The sequence below is a fragment of the Arachis hypogaea genome, chromosome 18 (assembly GCF_003086295.3).
Source record: "Arachis hypogaea cultivar Tifrunner chromosome 18, arahy.Tifrunner.gnm2.J5K5, whole genome shotgun sequence".
NCBI lineage: Eukaryota > Viridiplantae > Streptophyta > Magnoliopsida > Fabales > Fabaceae > Arachis > Arachis hypogaea.
Genome location: NC_092053.1, coordinates 14053070 through 14065166, shown reverse-complemented (window position 1 = coordinate 14065166; position 12097 = coordinate 14053070). Strand labels below are relative to the sequence as shown.

At 34.6% G+C, this 12097-nt stretch overlaps 1 long non-coding RNA gene and 1 pseudogene across 1 annotated transcript; both read right to left on the bottom strand.

The window, feature by feature from the left end:
* Positions 1-1849: 1849 nt before the first annotated feature.
* Positions 1850-9696, bottom strand: LOC112769596 (senescence-specific cysteine protease SAG39-like; annotated as a pseudogene).
* A 530-nt stretch (positions 9697-10226) lies between these two features.
* On the bottom strand, positions 10227-10984 carry LOC112772274 (uncharacterized). The gene is made up of 3 exons (XR_003187442.2): positions 10831-10984; positions 10461-10564; positions 10227-10359 (listed from the first exon to the last, which is right to left on the bottom strand). It is a non-coding gene; the product is annotated as an uncharacterized lncRNA (long non-coding RNA).
* Positions 10985-12097: the final 1113 nt, after the last annotated feature.

Genomic DNA, 12097 nt, shown 5'->3' with positions numbered 1-12097 from the left:
AATTATTACTAATCAAATACTAATAAAAAATAATAATATTTATTAGGCATGTAACATTTTTTTTAATAGTTTTTAATTCGAATATAAGAGCACAATGTTTCATCTCATATTATTACTTCAATCACTATCCTTAGAATTGGGTTTTTTTTTTCTTTAAAAAAAAAATGCATTTTTCAACTAGAGAAATCCAAGTATGGTTGCTTGAGTATGAAGCAACAGCAGCACATAGATTTATGACCAGCAATATGAATTGAAATGTAGCAGCAGTTCAAAGAATGAGGAAATGAAACTTGAAAGCAGAGATCATGAATGAAAACTATCAATGATAAAGTGTATTACAGAATCATCTCTTAAAGAATAGAGCAAAGAAGCCTATTTACATCATCATGAAGATTCTTTGGACGAACAATAACACGGATACGAGACATGATACGACATTGGACATGCAGACACACGAATTTTAAAATTTTATAAGACGAGGACACGATATATATATAAAATATAAAGTATTTTTTAAATAAATTACAAATAATTTTTTATATTTATTAGTATTAAAATATAAACTAATTTTTTAACTGTTTTTAATGTCTTCTTTTAACTATATAAAAGTATTTAAAATATTTTTTGTTTTAATAAACAATAATATATATTATTTCTAAACTCATTTCAAGAATACATGTTAAGAATAAGGTTGGACATGCTGATACGTGATGGTATATATTTAGGTGTGTCCAAGTGTGTCTGAAAAAGAATTTTTTATTTTTTATTAAGACAGGATTGGACACGGCAAACACGTGTGTCGGATGAGTGTCAATGAGTATCGTGTTCAAAATGTGTCCGACACGGAAACACGACAAATCAACGAAGTGTGCATGCTTCGTAGCTTAATACCAACCCTCTCAAGTTATAAAATTTGTTCAAAAGAAAAATGTATATGAGCATGAAAAATTACATATTAAAAATTTAATTTCTAGAAATAGTAAACCATTTGGAGAGAGAACAATCAAAATTATAAGGTAATTGTTCTGGTATCATTCCAAATTTTGATGATAAATTATCATTTAAGTATTATATGTATAATAGATCTTTTTTTACGTACTTTAATCATGCAAAAATAATTATCTAACATATGGTTAAAATTTGGATAAAAATAAACTTTCAAAATGCGTATTGAATATTTTATAGAAGTACATAAGCATTTTCACTTGCATGGTCGATGGTTGCTGCGGCACGCGGGGGAGGAAGTTGTGATGGCGCGACGCAAGAGAGAAGAGGACGAACGGCAGCTGCCCTTGCATGGTCGGTGATTGTTGCGGTGCGCGGGAGAGGAAGTTGTGATGGGAAAGTTCTTACTCCTGAGTGAGAACCAGAGGACTCTTACCTTGTTTGAAATTCATAACGTTCCCAAAATGGTAATTTATTCCATTCTCTACTCCAGGAGTTGGCACACTGTACCTAAGGCTATATGAAATTGTCTTTCTGGATACTAAACGTGCTTCCAATTGTTGCTTCTCCAAGGTGTTCTTCAGGACCTCCAATTCTAACGCTCAAGCTTTGAATCTGGTTGTTAACGAATATCATCCACATTGTTGAGATTGGTGTGTTTATGCTGGACGACGGCTAGTGAAAGATGGAAAATGCAGCTAAAGAAAGACGGAAAATGTTTTCTAAAGTAAAATTAGGATTAATTGGGGTGGTATTTTTTAATGGATTTTTTAAATTTAAAATTAATTTTACTTTTCTTTTTTAATTCGTTGTTCGCATTGTTTATTATATGGGTCGTTTTCTTATATTTTCTCTTATGTTTATTATTATCATTATTACTATTATATATTAGAGAGTTATTAACTTAAATAGTGGGATAAGATGCATACATAGCAATGCCACATAAACCAAGACCAGCACTTATGCCTGGTTTGATTCTTATGTAACCAGCCTCATCCCAATTAGTACTCTATGAATTCTTCACAATCTAATAATCAGTTCTATTAACCAATCGCAGTATCATCATGGTTAAGATTAGTTCCACAAACTCCATCAAAAACACCACTCAAATAGTGTAGAAAATCAAGCAAATTTGCTTGAATAGCAACTGAAACTGGTTGGTTATCCACTGCTTTTAGAAGTTCTGTCTCATTATTTGGTGGCACGCCATCTCATAGCCTTTGATTTAAGCAACTTTATAGGCTTCTTTTTTCGTATTGCATCTACCATATGTTGTTAAATTGTAAGAGTAGTTTTCTTCACTTGTAATTCCTCCATTTTCAAATATGAATTCAAATGCACCTTCCATGTAACCACTGGCACATCCCAAATCTCTACCATGTATGTCACAACCACTTCTAGCTCCGACATCTTACCACAAAATCCTTGGTCCTTGACAGGAGTAACAGCTCCTTTAGTCCCCCAATCTAAGATTTTTAATTTTAATAAATAAAAAAAATGTAATAATTACTGAAATAAATAAATTAAAAAATTATTACTGAAATTCGTGACTCTTTCTTATTTCGTTTATACTGTAAATAAGATAATTTTGCACGTATTTCGTTTACAGTGTAAAGGAGATAATACACGTAGACGTGACATGCGTATATCTCGTTTATACTGTAAACGAGATACGTACAACAATATCTCGTTTACAGTATAAATGAGATGCATACAATGAGACAAATTTTCAATAGCTATAAAAGGATATGTAACCCTTGACATTCTCACAAACATTTCATATCTTCTTCTGTCCCGTTTTTCTCACAAAAACAAGGCAATAATGGCCAGTAACAGCGTATATATAATTATGTGTCTACCTCAATTGTCGTATGAGAAATGGAGACAACGGGTTGATATTTGAGTGTGAGAATTCGATACTGTTGCGGACTCAGCATGTAAGTACGTTGTCGGAGTTGAAGAGTTTGATATTGAACAACCTCGGTGGAATAGAAACGAGGGAGGTTGGAAGGATGGGGTATAGGTTGCTGTTACCCATGGGTAATGGGGTTTTTCAGTTTCGACTATTTCGGCTTTTAGGGGGCAAGCATGTGCAACTCATGTTCGACATCCATGAAAAAATCATGGCGGAACAAGTGATGGAGCTTTCCGTCGAGGTTGGAGATGTTGATCGTGATGGTTTTGTACACTCGACCTATGTGCAGGACGATCGACCTCTCGCACTACCACCCCATTCATGTCGCCACTCTAGTGGAAGAGGGTGGAGGAGGGTGACGAAGAGTCTGATAAAGATTACATGGCGGATAGTATTGGTAGTAATTTGTCTGAAGGGGTGATGAGGAGGACTTTGTACCGGAGACGCCCGCCGAGACTGCGGCGCGCCATGTCTTGCCTCCTCCCACCCAATTCTGGCGCTATCGGCAGTACAAAGTCACTATCATACATTAGATATGGACGCCATGCATGAGAGGATTCCGGTTTTCAACATGGGGGAAGAGGATTACAACCTAGACAGTGGAGTAGAGTTTTGGGTCGGCCACAGATTCAAATGTCGAGATGCAGTGCTGCAGGGTGTGAAGAACTACAGAATTCGCAGGAGTACTGAGTACTGGGTGATCGAATCGGACCGATTAAAGTACCATGTGCAATGCCATCAAACTGCGATTAGGTGTCCATGGAGTCTCCGTGTTGCCCGTTGACAGAACCTCAGATATTGGTGAGTTCAAGTTTAATTGAGCTTTTAAGTAGTTTTGTGCAATATATTTAGTAGTTTCGAAATATGGCTGAACCGATGCTGTTTTATTTCGTTAGGGAGGTTCGGAGGGTTGGTGGAGTGCACAGTTGTTTAACACCCACCATGTCCCAAGACCATCGACAGTTCGATAGCAGTCTCATCTGCAAGGTTAGTTATACTACCGTTGATATAGTCCAACCCCTCCGTCAGCATCCTAGTCTTGCAAGGTGTGGTCCGAGCGAGCTATCACTTCAAACCCTCCTATAGAAAGGTTTGGATGGCGAAGCAGAAGGTAATTGCACAGATCTACGGGGATTAGGAGGAATCATAGGATACATGTAGATCCCTCTATCTAGTGGACACCACTGAAGAAATCTCTAGTAGATCTAGGACATCAATAGCGGAGTGCAGCCCGCGATGTCCGTGACGCCTCAGTGTGCCGCCGATCGACACAGTGACTGGTACGTCCAGGCAAGTACCGCCGAGCCCCAGGACAAAGCCCGGCACCGCCCAACGTCCTGAAGAAGTGGGAGCCAACGCAAGTGAACCAAGTTGTTCGACTTATTCGTCATCAGATATCCTCCGACCAGTAACATAATGTAGCACCTGGTGTACTGTAGGAGGGTCTTTAGGTCGTCTGTAGGGGGCATCTGGCGGACACGGTCCCGCAGCCACACAAGTTTCAGCGTTAACGACTCCTTCCTCTGCGCCGCCTACTGTGGAGCTACCGGAGGCCTGGCACCTAGCTCCACCAACTGCCACGTCTCCGTGTGGTACCACCTACCGAAGTCATGGAGGCAACCCCAACTAGGGCTCCGTGTGCGCACAGCCCTAGGTGGTACACCACGTCCTATAGGGTGATAGTGACCTCACCCCACGGGAGATGAAACGTGTGGGTCTCCGAACGCCATCGCTCCACGAATGCCGTAATCAGGGAATTGTCGAATGTGAAATCCCCGAGGGGTACCATGTCGTCGAATCCAACCTCAACCAGATACGGGACAATGGCATCGGGTGGAGGAAGGGTGTGACTCACTCGTCGGGGCAGTAGAAGGCGAGGCCTCTGAAATAAAAAAATATTCAGAATTATCAAAAAATAATTTTAAAACTTTTATTGGGTCTTCTACGTTTAATGGTCTTTGTATTATCAATGAATTTTTAAATAGGAGCCCATTTTTTTGTATTAAATTCTTACACCGTTTTTTAGTTTTGTAATTTGATCATTTTAGTATAACAAATATTAAAGTTACACAAATATTTCTTCCTAAATTAAAGCTATTTTAATTAAAAAAATATTTAGATCTTCAATCACATATTTTTAAGACAAATATTATTCTTTTAATTTTAACATATTTGAAACTAAAAATACTTAACTAAAAGATTATAAGTAGTACCAATGTACCACATATAAAATAGAGTTTCAAACTAATAGGGGTGGCAAAGCAGGCCGGCCCGCCCCAACCCGCCCCGCTAACTAAAATGGGTTCAAAATTCTAGCCCGCCTCGCTTTATAGTGGATTGGCGGGTTGGCGGGCTAGCACGCTTGATTCTTTTTTTTTTTTTTTTTTTGAAAAATAAAATTTATTAAAATTAACTAAAAAATAATAATTAAAAAATCAAATACAAATAAAAAATAGTCATATTATAATATATATTTTTTACTATCTTGATTTTTTTTAATTTTTAACTTCAATAAAAATATTCAAAATAATATTTGTCAATAAAACTATCTTTATTTTAAAAAACATAATTCGAACAAATATACAAAATTGTAAAATAAAATAAATAAAGTTAATAACGAAAAGAAGAATAAAAACAAAAACAAAAAAATATTTAAAAATTCTATAATTATTAATTTTATAATAGTAATCACTCTTTTATTTAATAAAAAAAAGAAAAATAAAAATCTTCGGCCCGGCGGACCGGCCCGCCCCGCCCCGCCAAAACCTGCCAATTTGGCGGTGCGGATTTGGCGGATTTTTTTAATTTGGCGGGCTCCAAATCCTAACCTGACCTGCCTTTTTAGCGGGTTTAGCGGGTCAGCCCGACGGCCGGTTCAACCCGTTTTGCCACCCCTACAAACTAATAATTATGTAGTAACAACCTATCACAAGTAAAATAACATACAGTTCCAAATTTCTACCAGCGACCTATTCCTAACGCTACAAACTATATTCTTGTCCTTCGCGATTACCCTAACCATGGCTACTTACAAAAATATATCTATATGCGATTGTACAAAATTCAACACAACAGAATTAATTTCAAAGTTGGCTACTCCAGCGTAATGAGAAGTCTCGTTCAGCCTGTTGATGTCTCCATCATTTTTCGCCTGGCGTGCCATCGCAGTATTTGTCGATAATATGGTCAGAAAGGAATAATAGAGAGGAAAAAGTGGTTGAAAAGTTCAAATTCAAGCCCAATCAAACACTGTCAATGACATATACTTATAGGCGTGCATCAGTCTTATCTCGTTTACACTGTAAACGAGATAAGCTTTCACGTATCTCGTTTACAGTGTAAACGAGATAAGAGATTATCGCAGATTTCGGTAATAATTTATTTATTTATTTATTTCAGTAATTATTATATTTTTTATTTATTTAAATAAAAAATCCTCCAATCTATGGATGTAGGAATTGAATCAACATTTGCATACTCGAATGGTGTTTTTCTAGACCCAATAAGCTCATGTGACCTCTTATTGTATCCATTTAAGGAACCCTTAAGCTCCTCAACGGTTAGGTCGGTTAAGTGGTTAATACCAAGTTTATAAGACTTGTCACCAGCAGCATTGAAGGATTCAATGTATTCTACATTCTTCTTGAATATCAAGAACCCTTTTTGCTTCTCCTCATCATCTTTGTAAACTATGCCATATTTAATCGTCCATTGTTCATGTCTCTCTTCACTGATGATTCTTCATTGAGCTTTCGGGAACACTTGTGAAATCCCAACTACAAGAATGAGGAATAATATGGTCAATGTATATAATTGTTTTTTGATAGTGAAAGCCATGTTTAAGAAGAAAGATTAAAAATAAATAAAAGCTTCTTAATATGAAATATATATATATATATATATGCACCAAATAAAGTCTAGACTGGTTTGTTTATATAGAGATCTATATATTAATACGTATTAATAAATTAATGAAGAAGTAATTTAAAATGGCTGGAGTATTGATAGAGATGGAACTAGCGTTATTTCAAGGTACATACAAGAATTATTCTATGACGGAGCATTGTTACAATTGACCATTGACCAAATTAAATAAAGCCTTGTTCAAATTATAAATGGAGTATTATTGGATAGCTTTGTTTGACAATTATTGACATTGTTCATCTGATCCTAGGTTTGATCGATCGCATGAAAGAACATTGCGTTAAAATTATATAAATAAATATAAACTCCAAATATACTATGAGAAATTCCAATGTAGAATCCTTTGCATGGAATTTTGATTTCTTTCGGATTTATAGAGGTTGAGACTTGAAATATACAGCTGTAGCCTGTATGTGTATGTGTGACATGCACTTAGGCTGATATTAACCCTCTGTATACATGTAAGGTAAAAAGTTATTAATAAAAAGAAAGAAACAAAAAATTAATCTGTACATTGTCAAAATAAGAATGTTTATATAACAAAAAAAAGAAATTTTTTTAACAAATCTAAATAAGAATTTTTTTAGTTATTTTTAAGATTATTATCGTTAAAATTTCGGTTACTTTTGAAGAATGAGATATAGAAATGGTAAATTGTACGTGAGAGTGTGAAGCATATTGGTCAATAATTATTTAATACTCCCTCTTCACACTAAATCATTAGAGGTCCAACGAACTCTAATAACATTTTTCACGCCAAACCGTTGTATGTTAAAACGAACTACATGAAAATTTCGAGTTTGTTTTTAGGATACTACGAATTACATAAAATTAATAAAAGACATAATCGTAAGCAATTTTCAATTAAGATTTTTGTTTAATATATTTTGTCAAATGATTTATTTATATAAATTATTCAAATAATATTTCTTCATTAATATTCAAATTAAAAATCATTTAACATTAATATAATGGACCAATTAAGGTTCTTATACTATATTGACAAAGAATAATACCTATATATTTCTCTCTCAGTTAACCACATTTTACTCTCATAATTTAATTATTGTTATGCTTAAAAACTAATAAAAAAATAAATATAAATAATTGTATTTTTTAATATATTTCTTCACATAATTTTTTTTTAAGTTTGAAATGTGACTGTGAATATGTATATTTCTTTTTTTTTTTTTTGAGTTTGTTTTATGTATGTTAAAGGATAAAAAATATTTTTTATTTTTAATATTTGTGATTTTTTTTAAATATTTTTAACGTGTAATTGTATTCAATTTTATTTCTAACATTTTTTATTTGTATCAAAATTATCCCTAGATGTTAATTCCATCTGAAATGTTGGAACAAAATTAAAAACGTTTAGGGATAGTTTTGAAACAAATCGAAAATATTAAAGACAAAATTGAATTAATAAAAAATGTTATAGACAAAATTGAATAAAATTAAATGTTAGGGATATTTCTTAAAAAAATTACAAACTTTAAGGACAAAAATTAACCGTGTTTTGTCAAGTAACAGCTAGCTGCACATGTTTCCTTCTAATACGGTGATTAGGCTGCAGGAAAATGGATCTGATCATGCCCCTTTATTATTGGACACCAGCTCTCAGATTGAGAGATCTAAATGCAGGTTTAAGTTCCAACAGAGATGGTGTGGGGTCGAGGCGATTAGAGGGGTTATTACTACTGAGGCTTGGAACTACTACTTTGAATGTTCTGCGATGTTTATACTAGCTCAAAAATTGAAACTTTGTAGACATCGTCTTGTGCAATGGCAGCAAACATCCAAATCCAACTCTAAATCTAAAATAGAGGAGATCTTCAAAAAAATAGAAGAGCTTAGAGAGGTAGGGATTAATGGAGGAATTGAGCTTGAGACACTACAAAAAAATAAGCTTTCCGTCACGCCTTAAAAGTGTGCCGAAAAGTGCAAAAAAGTGTGCCGATAGCTTTTCGCCACGCTTTTTGAGCTATCGGCACGCTTTTGAAAGGGTCACATCCGCCAGCGTGCCGGTTGCTCTATCGCCACGCTTTTGTGGATCTATCGGCACGCTTTTTTTGTTGGCATGCTTTCATCTCTTGCCACGCTTAAAAAGCGTGGCCATAGGTCTTAACCTATAGGTACGCTTAAAAAGCGTATCGAAAAGTGCACATATCGCCACGCTTTTAAAACGTCACAGAATATTTGTTTTGGCTACTCTTTAAAAGCGTGCCAATAGGGGAAGATATGGCTACACTTTTTAAAGCGTGGGCCATGCTTTAAAAGCGTGTCAATAGCCCTATAAAATTAAAAAAAAAATCATTTTTCTTATTTTTACCTTCATTGTTGCGAAATATAAATTTTCAATCCTTTTTTATTACCAAACCTACAAATATAGTATGCAATTTTTAGTACAAGATAAATCAAACAATAATTAGTGACATAATTTTTGCGATAACTGTTTTATACATTAAAAAACTAATACTCAAATACAAAATAAATCTCAAGTTCGAATTCTAAAACTAAAAACTTAAAAAAAAATACAGAAACAATACAACTTAAATTCTATTTCCTTTGTTGTTCCTCCTTCCTCTAGCCCTCTTAAACCTCCTTCTCTTAGATCATACATAATTATTTCTGGAACATTTGTGAACTTGTTTACCTACAAAAGATAATTCCTTGAGCTAAACGTTAGTGGTACTACACTGAATTACAAATTGTAATGTAATATTCTAGAGCAACAGTCATAAGAATGGTAAAACCAGGAATAATTTAGTTGTTTACTTGTTGAAAGCTGGAGGTGCCATATCCACTGTAAGAAGATGACATGAGAAATTGAACCAGTGACCAATTTTCACGGTCCAAGGCATTTGCGAGAAGTTCCAAGTAGCTGGAGGAAGGAATAAGGAAGAAATCATTATGACAATAAAGCATTAAATAAACTATCAACTGAAAAAAGGGATCAACCACTATACTTCAAATAATAAATGTATTAAAAACAGTTCGTAAACTAATGTGATCAAAAGGATATATATCAAGTTTGAAAAAAAAGTGTTAAGACATACTTGGCAAAGTCCTCTGGCTTCTTGCTGAGACCAAAAGGATCATAACTATAGCTGCATCAACAAATATCAAAGAAAAATTAAGCAAAACAAGTCAAAGTTTCACAATATTTGTGATTCAAAGGGGACTAGCTAGAGAAGAATCCACATACTCTCCGGGCACTTCTCCATTCAAGTATGGTAGGATCTCGGATCGGTCCAAAAGACCCTCTGGCAAGAAGATCCTTCTGTCAGGACCTGTCACCAAATGGAAGCAATGACCAGAAACTAGTTTCCTACCTTGAATTGTACAACTAGAGTATATAAAAAAAATTTTGTTAGTTCATTACAAGAACTTAATTAGGACTAATTAGGAGATTATAGGCTATAGCAATAAGTTACCCTCCTCTTACTGGCGTACTGCTAAGTCAAACTTTGTTAGCTACTTTGGTTCTCTTAGTTTATTTACAAGCAACAATAAGTTACTTTGCCTTCTGTTGGCTTTCCCATGCAACGATTTTGGCTTCCTCTTTCTGAATCCTGCAATGAAATAGAAGTTCATCGGAAAACACACAATCAGAACAACTAAATTATATGTCTCTAGTTCATTGAATGATATGAACATAACAATGATGACATACTTGGTTATGTCCATGGTGGACTTTGCAATATCTAACATGAAGTTTGGATTTCACTATTACTTTCTTGAAAGGAGGTGAGCTTTGTTGCATGACCTTTAGGCCACCTAATAACAGTGGCCTCACTATCAACCTCAACATCTCTAACCTCTAATTTGCTATTTTTCTATTTTCTAATAAAATGCAGATGCTTTAGCACATTAGTTAAAACAGCAGAAAATAACAGAAATCATCCAATAAAAAGAAAGAGCTAACCACTAATCAATTCAATAAAACAATAGAAAATAATCAATAATCATCTAATTTTCTTGTTTACAAATTAAAACAGCAGTACAGCAAGAGCTCATTACTAATCAATAGAACATTCACTTACCCTAATGCTAAAGCACCAGACCACTGAAGCAAGAATCCAAGAATTGCCGAGCCAAAAATCACGGGTGTGTTTCTGAAGTTCCAACCAAAGGAGAGGACACCCGGAGGGTCTAAGTAGGGCATCATAGCAGCCAGGAAAATCAACGTAATAGGTGTTATTTTCTACATCAGACTGTTAATGAATGCATAAATTAGACAAAACAAAGAAATAAATCATTTAATGCAAAGAAATAGATAGGAAGCACAAAGAAATTGGCATTAAAAGGAAGTAATAATGATAAAAATTACTCACGACAAAGCTGTCTAGTTCTCTTGCTGCTATAGCCGAGACCAGAGGATTTTATTTACAGCACTTGGTACAATCCACACCAATGCCACACATGCACCAAAAAAATGGAATTGCAGATCAGTCATCGTAGCCACAGCAACACCGATAGATACCACTGTTAATGCCATAGCCTGTAAAGCGACAAATAATATACTAGGCATTTCAATCTAAAATGAGATAAGCAACAAATAATATACTAGGCATTTGAAGAAATCATGGTTAGTTCCAAATTCAGTCTCAATTTACTTAGTTTAGCTTTGTTGTAAATTAGTGCCACATACAAATGCTAAAAGTTGACCCACCTAACCGAAACTTATGCTTCAACTACATTGTAGTTATAGTTTGTTAAGTGAAGTTAAAATACAAAGCTTTACAACATAAAAGGACTTGAAAAAAAAACTACTCTTAGAAAATTATTAATAAGCAAACCTTGACAGAATATAGATCAATAACGGTAGGTGTGTGTTCTATGGCCTCGTCAATTTTGGAAAGAGCAACTTTATATTGGCCTCGTCTGTCATAATGCTGCACCGGCAAAAATCATCATAAATAGGCCAAAATAGAAGGGGAAGAAAAGATAGTCAAGAAACCAATATGAAAACTAGCTACAGACTTGAGCCAACAAAAACAAAGTCCACATAAGAGTTGAAGGGGGTTCTTTTTCCACCCTGTATAAATTATAAAAATGAGTAAGTCACCAAAAAGAAGAAAAGAACTCTTAACGTGTTATGAGGGGTTTTGTGATTTATTTGTAATGGAACTCCCTGGAGAGAATACAAAAGAAAGAAATCACAATCAACTTTGAAAAACCTGAACGAGGCATAATTTGAAGCTGAAAAGAAACTTGAATACCTAGCAATCTGCATTGTAGTCAAGCAATGTTTTCACAGTTAATAATTCTTCGGCTCGTAGAGAGTACCAAACAGCAAGGTGTAGAGGA